The 23039-nt window shown below is 36.8% G+C and overlaps 1 long non-coding RNA gene and 1 pseudogene across 2 annotated transcripts in view; one reads left to right on the forward strand and one right to left on the reverse strand.

Annotated features, from left to right (window-relative positions):
• Window positions 1-23039, reverse strand: part of LOC309657420 — a 1054509-nt gene that overhangs the window by 808505 nt on the left and 222965 nt on the right. The window lies entirely within an intron of this gene.
• On the forward strand, window positions 427-15895 carry LOC309657003 (cytochrome c oxidase subunit 7C, mitochondrial pseudogene; annotated as a pseudogene). Its single transcript has 2 exons — window positions 427-435; window positions 12785-15895. The product of its transcript is annotated as a cytochrome c oxidase subunit 7C, mitochondrial pseudogene (transcript).

Below are 23039 nucleotides of genomic sequence, written 5' to 3' on the forward strand. Positions count from 1 at the left end.
TCTGAAACACAGGATGAATGGACACACAGGGAGAGGATTCTCACAATCGTTGAGCACAAACATGGCAGCAACATGAAACAGACAGCCACGAGAAGGAGTCAGGAAGAAAAGAGGGGAAGGAGGAAAACAAATGAAATACTTCTGGGCACCTATCTGAATCATATTCTATGAAATGGCAGGAAAACTAAAGGGAACAAAAATGATTTGCCCCCTCCTCAGGGCTCTTAGTGCATCTATGATTGGCAAACAGTAAGATTATTTGTTTCTGGTAATGAAATATGCCTGCACAACAACAAAGTTACATCGTAACGCTCCTTGTTATATTATAAATAAAATTCTAGGGATAATAGTGGGAGAGTTGGATCTACATATAATGAAAAATAAAGTTAAGTTTAAGAACAAAATTAAGGTATTTACTCTATGGCTATGTGCCAGGTTAGGCACTGGAAATATAGACGCAAATAAGACATAGACTTAGTCTTCAGGAAACTCAGATTCTAGGGGCAGACAATATATAAGCAGTTTATTATAAATCCTACAATCAAGCTACTGCTTACACTGGCTTTTCCTTCCATCTGAGTGGTTTTTCTCCTAGATAGGCACATGATTAACTCCCCAACCTGTTTAAATCTTTGCTCCAATGTCATTGTCTCAATTAAGCATAATCTGACCACTCTAAAATCATACTTTCTCCCTGCAAATCTAGAATTATCACTGCCCCTTACCCTGCCCTACTTTGTTTTTCTATAGCATTAATTAATCATTTTTTCATCCAGGCTTATTGAGATATAACTGACATACATACATATATTTAAGGTGTACAGCATAATGATTTTACTTACATACATCATGAAATGCTTACCACAAGCTTAGTGAAAATCTATCATCGTATATAGATACAAAATTAAACAGAAAAAATATTCTTTCCTTGTGATGAGAACTCTTACAATTCACTCTCTCAACTTTCATATATAACATAGAGCAGTGTTAATCATATCTATCATGTTGTACATTACATCCCTACTACTTATTTATCTTATAACTGGAAGTTTGTACCTTTTGACTGCTTCCATCCAATTCCCCCTCCCCCCATCCCTACTTCTGGTAACCATAAATATAATCTCTTTTTTATGAGTTTCATTGTTTATTGTTTTTGAGAAATAAACCTACAACACTATGTTAAAAAAAAAAAAAAATCCCACAAGGACTCAAAGACAAAGAATATACAAATCAATTTTCACTGCAAAGTAAAGGAGCTGCTACAGTGGAGGATTACTGGACTGAATGTCAATATTATGACATAGTATGAGTGTGTTTCATGTTTGGTAATTGCAATCATTGTTGCTTTTGTTGTGGTCATCCATGTACAATGCTTGGTGTCAGTCTATTTATCTCTTGGAAAAATAAAATACAGTGTGTGTGTGTGAAAAAAAAAAATTTCTATTCTTCAAATTGGTATAGATTTGGTCTCCTGACTGGACTCTGACTGATATAATTGGGAACACACTCATCACTGATTTTTGACAAAGATGCAAAAGCATTTCAATGGAGGAAAGAGCCTTTTCAAAAAATGCTGCTGGAGCAGTTAGACATCCATAGGCAAAAAACTAAAGAATCTCAGCCTATATGACGCATCTTATCAAACAGTTAACTCAAAATAGATCATGAACTTAAGTGTAAAAGATGAAACTGTAAACTTTCAAGAAGAAAAAAATAGTAGAAAATACTCAGGACCTACAGCTAGGCAAAGAGTTCTTAGGCTTGACACCAAAGCATGATCCATAAAGAGAAATCTGATAAATCAGAGTTCACCAAAATTTTAAATGTTTACTCTGTGAAAATCCTGTTAAAAGAATGAAAACATAAGCTATAGACTAGGATAAAATATTTGCAAACCACCTATCCAACAAAGGACTAGTAACTTTGCATATTACAAAGAACACTCAAAATCAACATTAAAATAGCAAGCAATCCAATTAGAAAATAGGCAAAGGACATGAATTATAAAATTCTAAAGGCTACATTTCACCAAAGAGGTTATATAGATAGTAAATAAGCACATGGAAAGATGTTCAAAAACTTATGGTTATCAAAGGGTAAAAAGGGGGAGGGATAAATTAGGAGTTTGGGATTAAAAGACAGACACTACTATATATAAAATAGATAAACAACAAGGACCTATTGTATGGCACAGGGAACTATATTCAATATCTTGTAATAATCTATAATGGAAAAGAATCTGAAAAAGAATGTGTGTGTGTGTGTGTGTGTTTGTGTATATATATATATACACACACACATACATATGTAACTGAATCACTTTACTGTACACCTGAAACTAACACAACATTGTAAATCAACTATATGTCAATTAAAATTAATTAATTAAGATAAAATATAATAAAATAAAGATGTTCAACATCATTAGCCATTAGGGACATGCAAACTGAAACCACAGTGAAATATCACTATGTTATCACTATCAGAACTGCTTAAATATTACTCAGCTAAAATTAAAAATAGTGACAACACCAAATGCTGCTGAAGATGAAGAAAAACTGAATCACTCATACATTGCAGATGGGCATGTAAAATGGAAGACGGTTGAGCAGGTTTAAAAAAAAAAAAATCAACATTCAACTCCTATATGACCCAATAATTACATTCCTGGGCATTTATCCCACAGAAATGAAGATTTATCTTCACACACACACAAAAAAAACAGCATACAAATATTCATAACAGGTTTATTCATAACAGCCCCAAACTGGAAATAACTGAGATGTTCTTCATTCAGTGGGTGAATAATTACACAAAATTGTGGCACATCCACACCATGAAACACTACTCAGAGAAAAAAGAGGAGCAAACTATTGACACACGAAACAGCCTTGAATGAACCTCCAGAGAATTATGCTGACTGAAAAGGCATATTACAAAAGGCTGCATACTGAATACATGATTCCATTTATATTACATTCCTGAAATGGCAGAATTACAGAAATGGAGAACACATTAGTCGTTGTCAGGGATTAAGAAATGGTACAAGAGTGAGAGGAAACTGCGTGTAGCTATGAAAGACAACATGGGAAATCCGTGTGGTTATGGAAATGTTCTTTGTCTTGATTGTATCAATGTCAAGATCCTGTTTGTGAGATAATACTATGGTTTTGCAAGATATTACCTTTGGAGAAAACTGGGTAAAGGGTACATAGGACCTCTCTGTATTGTTTCTCACAACTGTATGTGAATCTACAATTATCTCAAATTTTTTTCAATTTAAAGCCTCCAGGCCAGACAGTGTCACCAATGAATTCTATCAGCCACTTAAGCAAGATATAACAATTTTACACAAACTCTTCCAGAGAAAAGAATGAAAGCACTAAAATTCCCAATTTATTTTGTGATATTAGAATAACTCTTTTATAACAAAACCCAACAAGATCAATTCAAGACAGAAAAACTTACAAGCCTATTTTACTCATAAAATAGACACCAAAATCCTAAATAAAATATCAGCAAATTGAATCCAGCAACTTAGAAAAAGGATAATGCATTATGACCAAGTTGAATTAATTCCAGAAAAGCAAACTTGATTTAACATCAGGAAATAATAATTGATGTAATTTACAATGTTGTCAGATTAAAGGAGGAAAAACACAGGAAAGATGTAGAAAAAGCATTGAAAAAAAATTCTAGATTCATTCACTTTCATGGTGTCCTCTTTGCAAAGTAGAAATAGAAGAAAACTTTCTTGATTATTAGAGATGAAAATCTACAACAAACATTCTTTACAGTAAAATATTGTAAGTGCTCCTTTTCAGATAGGGAACAAGACAAAGATACCACTTATTGCCACTTCAATTCAGCCCTGTGCACTGTGGTCCTAGCCAGATCAATAAACCAAGAAATTGAAACAAAAAGTATAAGGGATTGAAACACACACACAAAAAACAAGATTATATGATTGTGTAGGTAGAAAATTAAAATGAACATACAAGATACATTATTAAAATTAATGAGAGTTGAGTAAGGTTACTGGATTTAAAAAATAGTATGACAAAATCAATTCTATTTCTATATACTAGCACAAACAATAAAAATAAAATTTATTCTTTTGAAAGATACCATTTACAATAACATTAAAAGAGTACTGAGGGGCTTCCCTGGTGGCGCAGTGGTTGAGAGTCCGCCTGCCAGTGCGGGGGACACGGGTTCGAGCCCTGGTCTGGGAGGATCCCACATGCCGCGGAGCGACTGGGCCCGTGAGCCACAACTACTGAGCCTGCACGTCTGGAGCTTGTGCTCCGCAACAAGAGAGGCCGCGATAGCGAGAGGCCCGCGCACCGCGATGAAGAGTGGTCCCCACTTGCCGCAACTAGAGGAAGCCCTCGCACAGAAACGAAGATCCAACACAGTCATAAATAAATAAATAAATAAAAATAAAATTTATAAAAAAAAAGGAAAATTAAAAAAAAAAAAAAAGAGTACTGAGGAATAAAATCAGCAAAGGTATATAAGTTGTCTCTGAAGAGAACTCTAAGTGTATACATTAAAGACATTAAAAGGAAGATGTCTTTAACCATACCATGTTGATGGATTGGAAGATTTAATAATATAATGATGTTAATTTTCCCCAGACTGATTTACAAAATAATAACAATCTCAATCATAAATTCAAGAGGTGATTTTGGCAAGCTAATTCTAAAACTTATAGAAGTTTGAAAAGCCACAAATAGCTAAGAAACTCAAGAAAAAGCTGAGGAGACTTGCCCTATCAAATAACAAGACTTAGTACAAAAATACAGTCATTAACATAGAGAACAGACTTGTGATTGCCAAGGGGTGGGGAGGAAGGGGAGGGATGGATTGGGAGTTTGGGATTAGCATATGCAAACTATTATACATAGACTGGATAAACAATAGGGAACTATATTCAATATCCTATAATAAACCATAATGAAAAAGAATATGAAAAAGAATATATATGTACAACTGAATCACTTTGCTGTGATTCAAAAATTAACACAACATTATAAATTAACTATTCTTCAATTTTTAAATATAGACATCTGCTTCCAGGTCAGCTGAGGGCAGGACACCAAGGAGGAGGTGGACGAGCCCCGAGTGACCAGTGGAGCCCTGACATTAGAACAGCCCTGGGGCTGAGTGCAGGGACTCTCCCCATTTCCCCTTCCAAATAGTTTAAACAATTAACAGTGAGGACAGGATCAAGATGGCAAAAGAGTAGGATGGGGAGCTCACCTTCTCCCACAAAAGCATTAAAATACATCTACAAGTGGAACAATTCACACAGAACATCTACTGAACACTGGCAGAAGACCTCAGACTCCCGAAAGGGCAAGAACACCCATGTAACCAGGTAGGACAAAAGGAAAAAAGAAAAAGAAAGGAATTAAGATGGGGCCTGTGCCCCAGGGAGAGAGCTGTGAAGGAGGAAAGGTTCTCACACCCTGGGAAGTCTCCTCACTGTCGTGGAGATCAGCCTGGATGGAGGGGGAGTTTCAGAGCTTTGGAGGAGAGCACAGCAACTGGTGTGCAGAAGGCAAAATGGACAGTAACGTGCACAGAAGGTCAGCACCACCGCCCTGTGCTCCCCAGACTGAGACGCCTGTCTGTCAGTGTGGGTGGGGGCTGGGGGTTGAAGCACAGGCTTCAGAGGTCAGACCCAGGGAGAAGACTGGGGTTGGCTGCACAGACACAGCCTGAAGAGGTTGGACTGTGGCAACTGAGCGTGCATTCAGAACAAGCCTGGGCCCACCAGAGAGGCAAGCACCTTTGTTGGGGGGCACACAAGGAGAGAGGTGGGACCACCATAAGGGTTCCTTTCCCTGTGAGTGCTCCCAGAAAACAGGACACTGCCTACAGAAACTCCAGGGGTGGACGCAAGTAGCCGCCACCATTGTGGGCTCCAGAGGTGGGCACAGGCCACCACTATGAGACCCATGGACAGGTCGCAAGCACTGCTCCCACTGTCCCAGGAGTGAGAGGAGAGCAGCCACAGCTAGGAGACCCCCAAGCAGGCACCAAGTGCAGCCCCCACTGCCCCAGGAGTGCACGGACAGCAGTCACCTATCCGAGACATGCAAGCAGGCATCAAGCCCTGCCCCCACCATCCAAGGGGTGTGCAGGGGCCACTGACCTGCACACCTGATATAAAGGGGATAAGGGCCAGCACACGCTGAGGAAAGAGACAGCAAGCATCCAAACTAAAAGCAGCCCCTCAATTCCAGAAAAGATGGAGTAGAAGGACTTCCATTCACCTTCTCTCACAAAAACACCAAACTCACAACCAACTGCTGAACAACCATTGACAAAAAAGACTGGAACCTACCAAAAATATATATATTTTACATTCAAAGACAAAAAAGCCACAACAAGATGATAGAAGGGGTGCTTTCATGATATAATCAAATCTTATACCCACTGGGGTGGGGGACAAAACACAAACTGGAAAATAACTATATCAGAGAGGTTCTCCAACAAGAGTGAGGTTCCTGAGCCCCACGTCATGCTACCCAGCCTGAGGGTCTGGCATCAGGAGGAGTCCCCAGCGCATTTGCCCTTGAAGGCCAGCAGGGCTGGAGTGCAGGAGCTCTACAGGACAAGGGGAAACAGATACTCCACGCTTGGAGGACATACACAAGGTTTCAAGTACACTGGGACCCAGCATAAAGCAGTAGCTCCATAGGACCCTGGGCTGGGCCTACCTACGAGTCTTGGAGGGTCTTCTGTGGAGGCAGGAGTCAGCTGTGGCTCACTGAGGAGGCAAGGACACTGGTGGCAGAGGCCCCAGAGAATATTGATCAGTGTGAACTCTCCTGGAAGTTGCCATTTTGGCATCAAGACCTGGCCATACCCAACAGCCTACAGGCTCTAGTGCTGGAACGCCTCAGGCGAAACAACCAGCAGGATAGGAACACAGTCCCGCTCATCAGCAGACAGGCTGCCTAAAGCCATATTGAGCCAACAACCACCTCTAAACACAAACCTTAACATGGCCATGCCCAGCAGAGAGCAAGACCCAGCACCACCCACCAGAGGGCAGACACCAGTCCCTCCCACCAGGAAGCCTGCACAAGCCTCTGGAACAACCTCACCCACCAGGAGGCAGACACCAGAAAGAGGAGCTATTATCATGCAGCCTACAGAACAGAGACTAAAACACAGAAAGTTAGACAATATGACATGGCAGAGGAATATGTCCCAGACGAAGGAACAAGATAAAAACTCACAAGGAAAACTAAATGAAGTGGAGATAGGCAACCTACCTGAAAAAGAATTCAAAGTAATGATAGTAAAGATGATCCAAGATCTCGGTAAAAAATGGTGGCACGGATCGAGAAGATACAAGAGATGTTTAACAAAGACTTAGAAGAACTAAAGAACAAACAAACAGAGATGAACAATACAATAATTAAAATTTTAAAATTCACTAGAAGGAATCAATAGCAGAATAAGTAAGGCAGAAAAACGGATGAGTGAGCTGGAAGACAGAATGGTGGAAATCACTGCCACAGAACAGAATAAAGAAAATAGAATGCAAAGAAATGAAGAAAGTCTCAGAGACCTCTGGGACAACATTAAACACACCAACATTTGCATTATAGGGGTCCCAGAAGGAGAAGAGAGAGAGAAAGGACCTGAGAAAATATTTGAAGAGATAGTAACCAAAAACTTCCCTAACATGGGAAAGGAAATAGTCATCCAAGACCAGGAAGCGCAGAGAGTCCCAGGCAGGATAAACCCAAGGAGGAACACACCAAAACACATAAAAATCAAATTAATAAAAATTAAAGACAAAGAAAAAATTTTAAAAGCAACGAGAGAAAAACAACAAATAACATACAAGGGAACACCCATAATGTTATCAGCTGATTTCTCACCAGAAACTCTGATGGGCAGAAGGGAGTGGCACAACATTTAAAGTGATGAAAGGGAAAAACCTACAACCAAGAACACTCTACCTAGCAAGTCTCTGATTCAGATTCAATGGAGAAATCCAAAGCTTTACAAATAAGCAAAAGCTAAGAGAATTCAGCACCGCAAAACCAGCTTTACAACAAACGCTTAAGAAACTTCTCTAGGTGGAAAAGAAAAGGCCACAACTAGAAACAAAAAAATTAGGAATGGGAAAGTTCACCAGTAAAGGCAAAAATACAGTAAGATAGGAAATCATCCACACATAAATATGATATCAAAACCAGCAATCATGAGAAGAGGTGAGTACAAATGCAGGAGGTTGGAAATCCATTTGAAATTAAAAGACCAGCAACTTAAACAATTTTGTTTATATATAGACTGCCATATCAAAACCTCATGGGAACTGCAAACCAAAAATCTACAACAGAAACACACACAAAACAGAAAAAGCAATCCAAAAACAACACTAAAGATAGTCATAAAATCACAATAAAAGAAAACAAAAGAAGAAGGGAACACAAAAGATCTTCAAACAAAATCCAAAACAATTAAGGAAATGGCAGTAAGAACATAAATATCGATAATTACCTTAAATGTGAATGGATTAAATGCTCCACCCAAAAGACATAGACTGGCTGAAAGAACACAAAAACCAGACGCGTATATATGCTGCCTAGAAGAGATCCATTTCAGATCTAGGGACACATACAGACTGAAAGTAAGGGGATGGAAAAAGGTATTCCATGCTAATGGAAATTAAAAGACAGCTGGACTAGCAATACTCATATCAGACAAAATAGACTTTAAAATAAAGACTGTTACAAGAGACAAAGAAGAACACTACATTATGATCAAGGGATCAATCCAAGAAGAAGATAAAACAACTGTAAATATATATGCACCCAACATAGGAGCACCTCAATATATAAGGCAAAAGCTAACAGCCATAAAAGGAGAAATTGAAAGTAACACAATAATAGTGGGGGACTTTAACACCCCACTTTCATCAATGGACAGACCATCCAGACAGAAAATCAAGAAGGAAACACAGGCCTTAAATGATACATGAGACCAGATGGACTTAATTGATATTTATAGAGCATTCCATCCAAAAGCAGCAGAATACATATTCTTCTCAAGTGCACATGGAACATTCTCCAGGACTGATCACATGTTGGGCCATAAAGCAAGACTTGGTAAATTTAAGAAAACTGAAATCATATCAAGCATCTTTTCCAACCACAATGCTATGAGATTAGAAATCAACTACAAGAAAAAAACTGTGAAAAACACAAACACTTGGAGGCTAAACAATATGCTACTAAACAACCAATGGATCACTGAAGAAATCAAAGAGGACATCAGGAAAATACCTAGAGAAAAATGAAAATGAAAGCACAATGAACCAAATTTATGGGATGCAGCAAAAGCAGTTCTAAGATGGAAGTTTATAGCAATATAATCTTACCTCAGGAAACAAGAAAAATCTCAAATAAACCACCTAATCTTACACCTAAAGCAACTAGAGAAAAAACAAAGAAAACCCAAGGTTAGTAGAAGGAAAGAAGTCATGAGGATCAGAGCAGAAATAAATGAGACAGAGACAGAAAAAAATAGAAAAGATCAATAAAACTGAAAGCTGGTTCTTTGAAAAAATAAACAAAATTGATAAACCTTTAGCCAGACTCATCAAGAAAAAAAGGGAGAGGTCTCAAAACAATAAAATTAGAAATGAAAAAGGAGACATTACAATGGACACCACAGAAATACAAAGGATCGTAAGAGACTAGTATAAGCAATTATATTTCAATAAAATGGACAACCTACAAGAAATAGACAAATTCTTAGAAAGGTACAGTCTCCCAAGACTAAACCAAGCAGAAATAGAAAATATGAACAGACCAATCACAAGTACTGAAATTGAACCTGTGATTTTAAAATTTGCAACAAAGTCCAAGACCAGATGGCTTCACAGGTGAATTCTATCAAACATTTAGAGAAGAGTTAACACCTATCCTTCTGAAATTATTCCCAAAAAAATGCAGAGGAAGGAACATCCCCAAACTCATTCTATGAGACTACCATCACCTTGATAAAAAAAAAAAATAGACAAAGATACCACAAAAAAAGAAAATTACAGGCCAGTATCACTGATGAAGATAGACACAAAAATCCCCAACAAATACCTGCAAAATATCCAAATCCAACAATACATTCAAAGGATCAACACCATGATCAAGTGGGATTTATCCCAGGGTTGCAAGGAGTTTTCAGTATCTGCAAATCAATCAGTGTGATACACCACATCAACCAATTGAAGAATAAAAACCTATGATCATCTCAATAGATGCAGAAAAAGCTTTCAAAAAAACTCAACACAATTTATGATAAAAACTCTCCAGAAAGTAGGCATAGAAAGAATCTACCTCAACATAATAAAGGCCTTTTATGACAAACTCACAGCTAACATCTACTCAATGGTGAAAAACTGAAAGCATTCCATCTAAGATCAGGAACAAGATGAGGATGTCCACTCTCACCACTTTTATTCAACATAGTTTTGGAAGTCCTAGCCATGGAAATTAGAGAGGGGGAAAAAAATAAAAGGAATCCAAATTGGAAAAGAAGAAGTAAAGTTGTAAGTGCAGATGATATGATACTATATATAGAAAATCCTAAAGGTGCTACTAGAGCTCATCAATGAATTTGGTAAAGTGGCAGGATACAAAATTAATACACAGAAATCTGTTGCATGGCTATACACTAACAATGAAAGATCAGAAAGAGAAATTAAAGAAACTATCCCATTTACCATCACATCAAAAAGAATAAAAATACCTAGGAATAAACCTACTTAAGGAGGCAAAAGATCTCTACTCTGAAAACTATAAGATGCTGATGAAAGAAATCAAAGATGATACAGGCAGATGGAAACATATACCATGTTCTTGGACTGGAAGAATCAATGTTGTGAAAATGACTATACTACCCAAGGCAATCTACAAATTCAATGCAATTCCTATCAAATTACCAATGGCATTTTTCACAGAACTAGAACAAAAAAATTTTTAATTTGTATAGAGACACAAAAGACCCCGAATAGCCAAAGCACTCTTGAGAAAGAAAATCGGAGCTGGAGGGATCAGGCTCCCTGACTTCAGACTATACTACAAAGCTACAGTCATCAAAAAAGTATGGTACTGGCACAAAAACAGAAATATAGATCAATGGAACAGGATAGAAAGTCCAGAGATAAACTCACGCACCTATGGTCACCTAATGTATAACAAAGGAGGCAAGAGTATACAATGGAGAAAAGACAGTCTCTCCAGTAAATGGTCCTGGGAAAACTAGACAGCTACATGTAAAAGAATGAAATCAGAACACTCCCTAACACCATACACAAAAATAAACTCAAAATGGATCAAAGACCTAAATTTAAGACTGGATACTATAAAACCCTTAGAGGAAAACATAGGCAGAATACTCTCTGACATAAATCTCAGCAAGATCTTTTTTGACCTACCTCCTAGAGTAACGGAAATAAAGACAAAAATAACAAATGGGACCTAATTAAACTCAAAAGCTTTTGCACAGCAAAGGAAATCATATACAAAACGAAAAGACAAGCCATAGAATGGGATAAAATGTTTGCAAACAATGGAACTGACAAGAGATTAATCTCCAAAATTTACTAACAGTTCATGCAGCTCAATCCCAAAACAAACAAACAACCCAATCAAAAAAATGGGCAGAAGACCTAAATAGACATTCCTCCAAAGAAGACATACAGATATCCAAGAGGCACATGAAAAGATGCTTAACATCACTAATTATCAGAGAAATGCATATCAAAACTACAATGAGATATCACCTCACACTGATCAGAGTTGCCATCATCAAAAAGTCTACAAACAATAAATGCTGGAGAAGGTGTGGAGCAAAGGGAACCCTCCTTCACTGTTGGTGGTAATGTAAATTGATATTACTACTATGGAGGTTCCTTTAAAAACTAAAAATAGAGATACCATACGATACAGTAATTCCACTCCTGGGCATATACCCTGAGAAAACCATAATTCAAAAAGATACATGCACCCCAGTGTTCATTGCAGCGCTGTTTCCAGTAGCCAAGACATGGAAACAAGCTAAATGGCTATCGACAGAGGAATGGATAAAGAAGATGTGGTACATACATACAATGGAATATTACTCAGACATTTAAAAGAATGAAATAATGCCATTTGCTGCAACATGGATGGACCTGGAGATTATCATACTAAGTAATTAAGTCAGACAGAGAAACACAAATATCATATGATATCATTTATATGTGGAATCTAAAAAAAATGATACAAATAAACTTATTTACAAAATAGAAACAGACTCACTGACTTAGAGAATGAACTTATGCTTACCAGGGTAGAAGGGGGAGGGGGTGGGATAAATTGGGAGTTTGGGATTGACATGTACACACTGCTCTATTTAAAATAGATAACCTAACACAACATTGTAAAGCAATTATACTCCAATAAAAATGTTTAAAATAAATAAATAAAATAAAATTTGGAAAAAAAAAACATAAAATAGATAACCAAGGACCTACTGTATAGCACAGGGAACTCTGCTCAATACTCCGTAATAACCTAAATGGGAAAATAATTTGAAAAAGAATAGATACAAGTATATATATAACTGAATCACTTTGCTGTACACCTGAAACTAACACAACATTGCTACTCAACTATGCTCCAATACAGCTTGGTGTGCCGCCACCATTTCTTGCACCTTCAGTCTCTGTGCCTTTTGCAGAGCTTCCCACAGCACTATGCTGGGATAGAGCATCCAGAGGTTCACAACCTCTGTGGTCCGTAGGAGCCACTATGAGGAGGGTCCAGGGAAGAATTTACCATTTTCAGTGGAAAAGAAGTAGCAGTTACTAGCTATTATGAGTTTGTACTTTGGGTCTGGATTTGCTGTGTCTTTCTTCAGAGTTAGACAGCAACTGCTTAAAAAATAATCCATGAGACAGATATGTAGAGCAGCATTTTAAGAGGGGCAGTCTCTTTGAAAAAAGGATCAAACTCTTGAACTCAGCATCCTAGATATGTTTGTAAATAAACTTATGGCATAAACCCTTAATGCTTCTTCTCTGAAATATGGAACATGCTAATTGAGCTTGTGCTTACTTTTTATTTGGGCAATATTCCATTATTAGTTTCTTAATTAAATATTACATGATTTAGCTTGTTTCTTGGTCTTAAATTCTGAATTTTAATTTTTGTTTGCTGGTTCAGGAATTTGTCAGTAATTCACTGTGAAAGAGAAATGCAAACTTTGTCCTGTAAGCTTTTTTAATTTAAGGGGAGAAAAAAGATACACTTTTAGTCTTTTTTTACTTTGAAGGAATAAATTCATTTTTCTCCATGAGTGACAATTAGTTAACCATTAGGAAAACCAGTAGTGTATGCAGATTTCAGTTCAAGAGCTTCATTTTATTCATCTAGACCTGTACCTTAAAACTGAAATTTTTCACTTGATAAATGTGCTACTGACAAACATTAGTCTTATTTAGAACGAATGAAAGAATATTTGAAATGGAATGTAATCGCATATGAGACAATATAGGAAATATTCCCATTTTATTCTGCAGCTTTGACTAGTAGAAATGGGTTACGAGATGGCTCTGGTTAGTAATTGTATCCGTGAATCAAAATTATGAGTAGTGAAATGCTGCTTACCACTTAAAATGTAATGACTTAGTTCCTAGGGTTTTATATTAGGGCAGGGGAAAAGTAATTCGCTACTGAGTATTTTAATCCCGGTTTGGTCCCTAGAATACCTATCTTTCTTTAGGCTCTTCAATAACCACCTGGCAACTACTTAAATATGGATACAATTTAGTTTAGATGACTTTGTCCAACCATTCCATGTATTTGTGTGTTGTTTTTTGATTATCCATTGATGAGTCAGATGTTATTCTGTGATTGGAGAGTTTTTCTATATAACATTAAGAATTTCTACTTTTGGGAACAGTGGAAGCAAGAGTAAGAGTTTAGGGTTCATAAAATGATTTTGAATTCTTGGTTCGAATCTTTGCTCAAATACAAATGTAACATTCTGGATTTTCTTGGAGGAAGTGGGAATAGAGCCTCCTTCCTATTTTTACATTCGCTGAGCTATATAAAAATATTTTAAGTGCTGGAAAAAAAAAGCTATACTCCAATATAAAATAAAATAATTTTTAACTGTTCTGGTCATATTAATACCTCACAATAGACTTTAGAGTGAAGAACAAGGTTAAAGAGAGTTATTACATGATAAAAGTTGCCATTCACCAGGCAGATAAAACAAATTATAAAACCATAGCCTCAAAGTATATAAAGCAAATTTGATAGTGTTACAGGGAGGAACCAAAAATCTACCATCATGCCAGGAGATTTTAACATAGTTCTCTCAATAATTGTCTTGAGCAAATAAAAAGTGATAGGGATAGAATATTTGAACCACACAACAAATAAGCTTGATTGAGAGATGTATGTAGAACCTTGCAATTAGAGAAAACAAAATATTTTCAAACTCACACAAAACTACACAAAAAACCATGTACCAGGCACAATGCCACAAAAAAACTTTTTCAGTACCACATAATCAAAATCATAAAACATGTTCTCTAATCATAATTCAGTAAAACAGAAATCAATAACAGAAAAGATGACCAAAGAATCTCTGTACATTTGGAGACCTAAATGTGTAATTGTTAATAATTCGTAAGTCAAAGAAGAAATTATAATGGACATTAGAAACTATTACAAATTAAGTGATTAGAGATACATCTATATATATTATCTGATATCTATTAGAGATATATATCAGAACTTGTATGATGCACGTACAACCACAGATGGAGGGAAATATGTGCATTAGAAAAAAATGTCTATATTAGAAAAGAATAAAAAGTTTAGACAGCAGAGATCTGAGAATTCAGCTCAAGAAATTACAAAAAGAACAGCAGAATAAACCTGAAGAAAATTGAGAGCATAAAAAAGTAAGAGCAGACATTTTTAAAATAGAAAACAAATGACAACAAGGATTAATAAAACCAAAAGCTGATTCTTTGCAAAAACTAATAAAATAGCAAACCCACAGCAAGACTGATCAGGAAAGAGAGTATAAACAACATTAGGAACAAAAAAGAAGACATAGTTTTCATAGATTTAGCAGAGATGTTTTTAAACATAACGGATTACTGCAAACAACTTTATGCAATCTATATGAAAACGTAAATGAAATGGACCATTTCCTAGAAAAATGGTTTGCCAAAATGAACTCAAGAAGAAATGGAAAACTTGAATAAGCTTATAAAAGAAAGCAAATCAATAGTTAATCAACTCACAAAAACAAAACCAAATCACCAGGCCCAGACACTTTAAGAGGCATCTCTATCTTACACAAAATGTTTCAGAAAATAGAAAGAAGGAAAAGCTCCTCAATTCATTTTATGACGCTGGGAAATTCTTAAAACAAATGCCAGACAAGAACAATAAAAGAAATGAAAATTATGGGCCGATCTCACTTACGAACAATGATAGAAAAATTCCAAATAAAACTCTAGCAAATCAGATTTTTAGAAGATAATACCTCATGACCAAGAAGAGCATATCCCAGTAATACAAGCATTGATAAATTCTAAGGTACTAGTGTAATTCACTACATTAACATATTAAGGAAGAAAAATCTGTGATCCCCTCAATAAGATACAGAAAAAGCACCTGATACAATTAAACACCATTTATGATTTTAAAAAGAAAACCTCTTAACTAATTAGTAATAGAAGGGAACTCCCTTGGGAAATAAATTAGTTTTGAGAATTATTGCTAGTAATGCCCAATGGGTACAATTACTGGCACTTGAAACCGAGTGGACAGGGGGACCTCCCGGAGCCTGCCTGGCAGCATTTCATCATTACTGCTGACCAGGAAATGCTGTGTGTGTAGTCATCTTTCCTTTTCTGAAGAGAAATTCATGTAGGGCTCCTTCCTGCACTTGCTTCACCACCGGTCATTTGCTTAGGCAAGGGGAGGGCCGGGACTTGTCTTATGAGTTCACAGCTCATCGGATGACATGAAACTATATCAGGACCTAAAGGAGAGCCTGCGCATCTCTCAGAGAGCTCCTGGTATTTGATCTAGAAGGAGCAACTAGATGTGCCCTGGCTTGTATCCCTTGGGGAGAGGGCACCATGTTACATGTGTGACAAAGATTGAAATAGATCTTTTGTACATGGAAGGGCAGACTGCGGCAAAAACTACCTAGCTGTTCACAAACCTCATTCCTTCTTCCTTCCAGGCACACCGGTCCACTACAGAATCCAGCCTCCATCACAGTTACGTGTGGCCATATGACTGAGCTCTAGCCACTGGAAAGTAGGCATAAGTGGTGCACACCACTTCCAGGCCTGATCCGTAAAATTCTCCTATGTATGACCCTTCCATATTCCTTCTGCTTCCATGGTGGCCTTAGAAGCCACATTTTGGAGAGAACTTGGGACCCTTGTGTGATCATTTAGATAACTGTCCACCCACCAGAAATACATGACATGAAAGTTAACTGAGCAAAAAATAAACTCACTTTTTCCTGCAGACACTGAGATTTTGAGGTCTGTTACAGCATCTAATATTATCTTAACTAATAGAGGTAACTAAATCCCACATCATATTTTAGGTGACATGTGAAACTCATTCTCTTTAGAGTCAGCAACAAATCAAGAAGGTTCAATGTCTCATGGAGATTCCTTAAAAAACTAAAAATAGAGCCACCATATGATCCAGCAATGCCACTCCCGGGCATACATCTGGAAAAGATGAAAACTCTAATTTGAAAAGATACATGCACCCCAATGTTCATAGCAGCACTATTTACATCAGCCAAGACATGGAAGCAACACAAGTGTCCATCGAATATATGACTGGTTTAAGAATATGTGGTATATATATACATATATATATATATATCACACACACAATGGAATATTATTCAGCCATAAAAAAGAATGAAACATTGCCATTTGCAGCAACGTGGATGAACCTAGAGATTATCATACTAAGTGAAGCCATAGAAAGACAAATATTATATGATATCACTTATATGTAGAATCTAAAAAATAATACAAATGAATCTATGTACATAACAGAAACAGACTCACAGACATAGAAAACAAAGTTATGGTTACCAAAGGGGAAGGGGGGGATAAATAGGAGTATGGAATTAATAGATACAAACTACTATACATAAAATAGATAAGCAACATGGATTTACTATATAACATAGGGAACAATATTCAATATCTTACAATAAACTATAATGGATAATAATCTGACTATATATACATATTTATGTAACTGAATCGCTTTGCTGTACACCTGAAACTAACACAATGTTGTAATTTCAATAAAAGAAAACAAAGAATGTTCACTGTCTCCCCTCCTTTCAGTATGGTGCCAGAGACTCTAGCAGGTATAGGTAATAAGATGGATGGACAGAAGGAGGGACTGATAGATAGATATGGGTGGGTGGGTTGATGGCAGACATACATAAGATTGAAAAGGAAAAACAAAAAAGTTTTTATTTATGGTGTATATAAATATGTGGGAAATCAAAGAGTTTCTAAAGACATACTATTAAGAACAAGTAAAAGAGTTTGGCAACTTTGACAAGAGATACAGAAAAGTCACTTGTGATTTTATACAAACAATTTGAAAATGTCAAATGTTGAAATGTTTTAAATGATGCATAATATATAATAGCACAAAAAATACAAGGTACCAAAGGATAAATCTAACCAAAGTATATGCAAGTGTTTTATAGAGAAAATTATATGTTTATAAAAGACATTTAAAAGACTGATACAAATGATGATATATGTTCATGACTGGGAAGGCCCAATATCCTAAAAGTAGACGTTCTCCCCCAAGTTAACTATAAATTTTATGTACTTCCAATCAAATCTAATCAAATTCAAATAAGACCAAGAATAGCCAAGACAATCTAGGGGGTAGGGAATGGTAGATAAGATTTCTTACAAAGCTATAACCATTAAAATATAGTCGTATTGATGCAGGAATGAGTAAATACACCAACGGAACTGAGTAGAAAGGTCAGAAACAGATTAGATAGATAGATAGGTAGATAGATAGACAGACAGACAGACAGAAAGATAGATGAGCCAGATACACAGCACAAGAAGCAGCATTTTTAAAAATCAGGGAGAAAATATATGCAATTCAATCAGTGGTTCTAAGATAATTAACTATCCATATTGAGATAAGATAAATTTAGAGCAAAACTATAAAACCTTTAGAAGAAAACATAAAATATCTGGACAAATTTCCAAGATATACAAACAGCTCATACAACTCAACAACAAAAACAGAAACAACCCAATTGAAAAACGGGCAGAAGACCAAAATAGACATTTCTCCAAAGAAGAAATACAGATGGCCAATAGGCACATGAAAACACGCTCAGCATCGCTAAGAGAAATGCAAATCAAAACTACAGTAAGGTACTACCTCACACCAGTCAGAATGGCCATCATTTAAAAAATCTACAAATAACAAATGCTAGAGAGGGTGGAAAAAAGGGAACCCCCCTACATTGTTAGTGGGAATGTAAATTGGTGCAGCCACTATGGAAAACAGCATGGAGGTTCCTCAAAAAACTAAAAATAGAGTTGCCATATGATCCAGCAATCCCACTCCTGGGCATATATTCAGACAAAACTCTAACTCAAAAAGATACATGCGCCCCTATGTTCATAGCAGCGCTATTCACAATAGCCAAGACATGGAAACGACCTAAATGTCCATCGACAGATGAATGGATAAAGAAGATGTGTTACATATAGACAATGGAATACTACTCAGCCATAAAGAAGAATGAAATAATGCCATTTGCAGCAACATGGATGGACCTAGAGATTATCATACTAAGTGAAGTAAGTCAGATAGAGAAAAATAAGTACCATATGATATCACTTATGTGAAGAATCTAAAATACAACACAAATGAACATATCTATGAAACAGAAATGGACTCACAGACATAGAGAACAGACTTGTGGTTGCCAAGGGGGAGGGGGGCAGGGGAGGGATGGATTGTGAGTTTGAGATGAGCAGATGCAAACTATTATATATAGGATGGATAAACACACAAATCACAGAAGTGAAGCCTGATGGGCAACAATAAAATGAAAGGTTACTCAGTTTCATTAATAACTAGGAAAATGCTCTTTAAATTTACATTGCAGTACAATTTCACCCTCATAATAGTGGCAGTAATTAACAAGTCCAATAGCACCCAGTTCTGATGAGTTCCTGGGGAAACAGGGTCTTTATACACTTCTAGAGGAAGTACAAATTGGCACCACCACTCTGGAGAGCAATTTGGCAAAATCTAATTAAGCTAAAGATGTGTATATCCTGTAATCCAGCAGTTACATTTCTAAGTATATACCCTAGAGAGTCTAGCACATATGCACGAAGTAACATTTAAAGAATGTTCACGGTACCACTGTTTGTAATAAAGAAAAATTGGAAACAACCTAAATGACCATTGGCAAAAAAAAAGATAAAAAATTGTGGTCTAGGACTTCCCTGGTGGCACAGTGGTTAAGAATCCGCCTGCCAATGCAGGGGACACAGGTTCGAGCCCTGGTCCAGGAAGATCTCACATGCCGCGGAGCAACTAAGCCCATGCGCCACAACTACTGAGCCTGCACTCTAGAGCCCGTGAGCCACAACTACTGAGCTCACGTGCCACAACTACTGAAGCCGGCATGCCTAGAGACTCTGCTCTGCAACAAGAGAAGCCACCACAGTGAGCAGCCTGCACACCACAACAAAGAGTAGCCCCCGCTCACTGCAACTAAAGAAAGCCCACGCGCAGCAACAAAGACCCAACACAGCCCAAAATAAAAATAAACAAATTTATTTTTTTAAAAATCATCGTCTAATCACAGAAAGGAAATGTTAAATGAATGAATTAGAGCTACATGTATTAACATGGCTAAATAGCAAAAACATAAGGTTGAGTTTAAAAATCAACTTACTTAAAGATGTGTACAATATGATGTCATTTATATAAAGTTTTTAAAACATTGAAAATATACTATACATTGCCTATTGTGACATTCATATGTAATGATCGTACAAAAACATAATAAAGACAACCAAAAGAATCCCTATCAGGGGTTAGCTCAGGAGTGGGAGTGAAGAGAATAGGATAAGGGAAGGGCATGTAAGAGACTTTAACTGTATTTGTAATATCCTATTATTTGTTAATCTAAAGAAAATATGGCAGGATACTGACATGTGACAGAGCAGATGGTGGATAATAGGTGGGCACATCAGAGTTTGCTATACACTTCCCTATATAATGAACACATTTTTAAAGTTAGACCCAGACTGTAAATAATTTAAGAATCTTGAAAGAATTGCAATATTTATCCTTTACTCTATGTCTTATTTTTTTAAATTAATTCATTGCTATACTTATTATTTAAAGTGTAAATATACAAGTATACAATGTAAACTGTAATAATCTATTCTTAATATAAATATGGCTCTGGATGGTGGGTATAATTTTCTGATTTTTTCAATAAACAAAAATTCATTTCAAAATTCCAAAAAGGAAAGAAAAGAGAAAAAAACAATAAAGTGTCACTTTCAAGATGGTAAGCTAAATCAAGGCCACAGTCTTCTCCTTTGGCAACAAATCCATAAAAGTGTTGGCAAAATCGTTAATAATAAATATATATTGTACTTATGTTTAAAACAAGAAAGGAAACTCTAGTTGACCACAAAATGTGAGGAATTCATGAAAGGCAAAAAAGAGAGAGAAAGCTGAAAACTGCAAAGGGATGCCACTGGCCAGGATACAGAACAAAAACGATTCACTTAGCAAAAAAAAAAAGAAGAAGAAGGAAAAGAAAGAGTGGGGAACAAAAAAGTTTCGTGCTCATGGTGGAAACTCAGGGCCAGAGAAGGCCTGGGTCCATGGTGACTAACAGAGACCTGGTAACACGAACACAGATGTAACCCTGCTCATTCCCACCACCACCCGCAATGTGTCAAGCATCATCAGGAAGGTATCTGCCTCCAGGGAGGAGCAGTGGTTGTGGATGCTTAGGTAAGAGAGATAGGTACTATCCCAAATAGAAGGGAACAATGCTAGTGGAAAGGGGGACAAGGCTCACTCATGCCCAGAAGATCAGCCCCCAAGATGTCCTTCTCAGGAAAGCAGCAATAGTGGTTCCCACCCATCCTGACAAACGCACTGTGCACAGAACAGGCAGACACTAAGGGTCGCTCAGCTAAAGATAAGTGCACAGTGATGGATCACCAAACACCAACAACCTGAGAGAGGGAAACCTGGCAAACAGGACAGCTAAGTCCAAGGAAATAGAGTTAGGAGAGCAATTAGGACAGGATTTTTTGTCATAAGAATATTATATTTACATACTTAGAAAAATATGAGGATAACACATCCATTAAATAAAAAGAATAGGCTATGAAAAATCACCACTCTTAATAAAAATTAAACTTATGAGATTTAAAAAACTCAATAAAAGGGCTGAGTTTCAGGATGGATACATCTAAAGAAGGAATCAGAGGCCAGAAACGCTTTTAGAACAGGACACCAAGGAATAGAAAGATAGAAACTACATAAGAAAATTAGTGAGGGGAAAGTAGAGGGAAGAAAAACAAACATTAAACATGGCCCACAACTAAAGACGTATCAATATCAATATATGCATCTGCAGGAAGAAAAGACCCAGTGAGTGCTAAAATAAATCTCACACACACCTACCAGATATGAAAACTCGAGATAAAGCCTCTATGATTAAAACAGCATGATACTATGCATGACTAGACACACAGGCCAATGGAACAAAAGAGAAAATCCAGAAATATGAAAATTTAGTTTACAATAATGCACTATCTCAAATCAGCAGGGAAAAGATGGGCTTTAAGGAAAATTAGTGTTGGTACACTAGATTGTCATAGAGAAGATAAAACTTGATCAGTTCCTTACACTAAACCCCAGGATAAATTCCAAACAAATCAGAGTTCTAAAAGTTAAAAATGAAACCATACAAGTATTAGAAAAAAAACATGGGTGAATATCCAGCATGATTGGAAAAAGTGGGGAAAACTTTCCTTACTATGTTTCAAAATCCAGAAGCAATTAAAAACAAAAACATAAATTTGACTACAAGAAAGTCAAACTTTTATACGACAAAAAATCAATAGCTCCTGTATATTAACACTAACCAATTATAATATATAGTAGAAAAAGAAAGATATCAGGAGCTTCCCTGGTGGAGCAGTGGTTAAGAATCCACCTGCCAAGCCAGGGGACACGGGTTCGAGCCCTGGTCCAGGAAGATCCCACATGCCGCGGAGCAACTAAGCCCGTGCACCGCAACTACTGAGCCTGCGCTCTAGAGCCCGTGAGCCACAACTACTGAGCCCATGTGCTGCAACTACTGAAGCCCGCGATCCTAGAGCCCGTGCTCTGAAACAAGAGAAGACACCGCAGTGAGAAGCCCGCGCACCGCAATGAAGAGTAGCCCCTGCTCACCAGAACTAGAGAAAAGCCCGCGCACAGCAATGGAGACCCAGGGCAGCCAAAAATTAATTAATTAATTAATTAAACAAAACAAAACAAAAAAAAGAAAGATATCAGTACCATAATGTATCTTGGAATATACCTAATAACAAATGTGCAAGCAATAGTACAACTATAAGACTTAATTAAAGGATAATTAAAACATGACCTAACTGGAGAGGTAAACCATTTTCAAGACTGGGAAGATTTATAATAAACTTATCAAGTCTCTCCCCAATAATCTATAAATCCAATGCAATCACAATTCTAATACCAACAAGATTTTTCAAGGAATTGCATAAGGTATTCTGACATGCATATGAGGGTGGGGAGGGGGAACTGGATGAGGGCAGTCAAAAGGTACAAACTTCCAGTTATAAGACAAGTAAGTACTAGGAATGTAACATACAACATGGTAAATATAAT

Source organism: Balaenoptera physalus (genome assembly GCF_965194825.1).
Source record: "Balaenoptera physalus genome assembly, chromosome: 3".
NCBI lineage: Eukaryota > Metazoa > Chordata > Mammalia > Artiodactyla > Balaenopteridae > Balaenoptera > Balaenoptera physalus.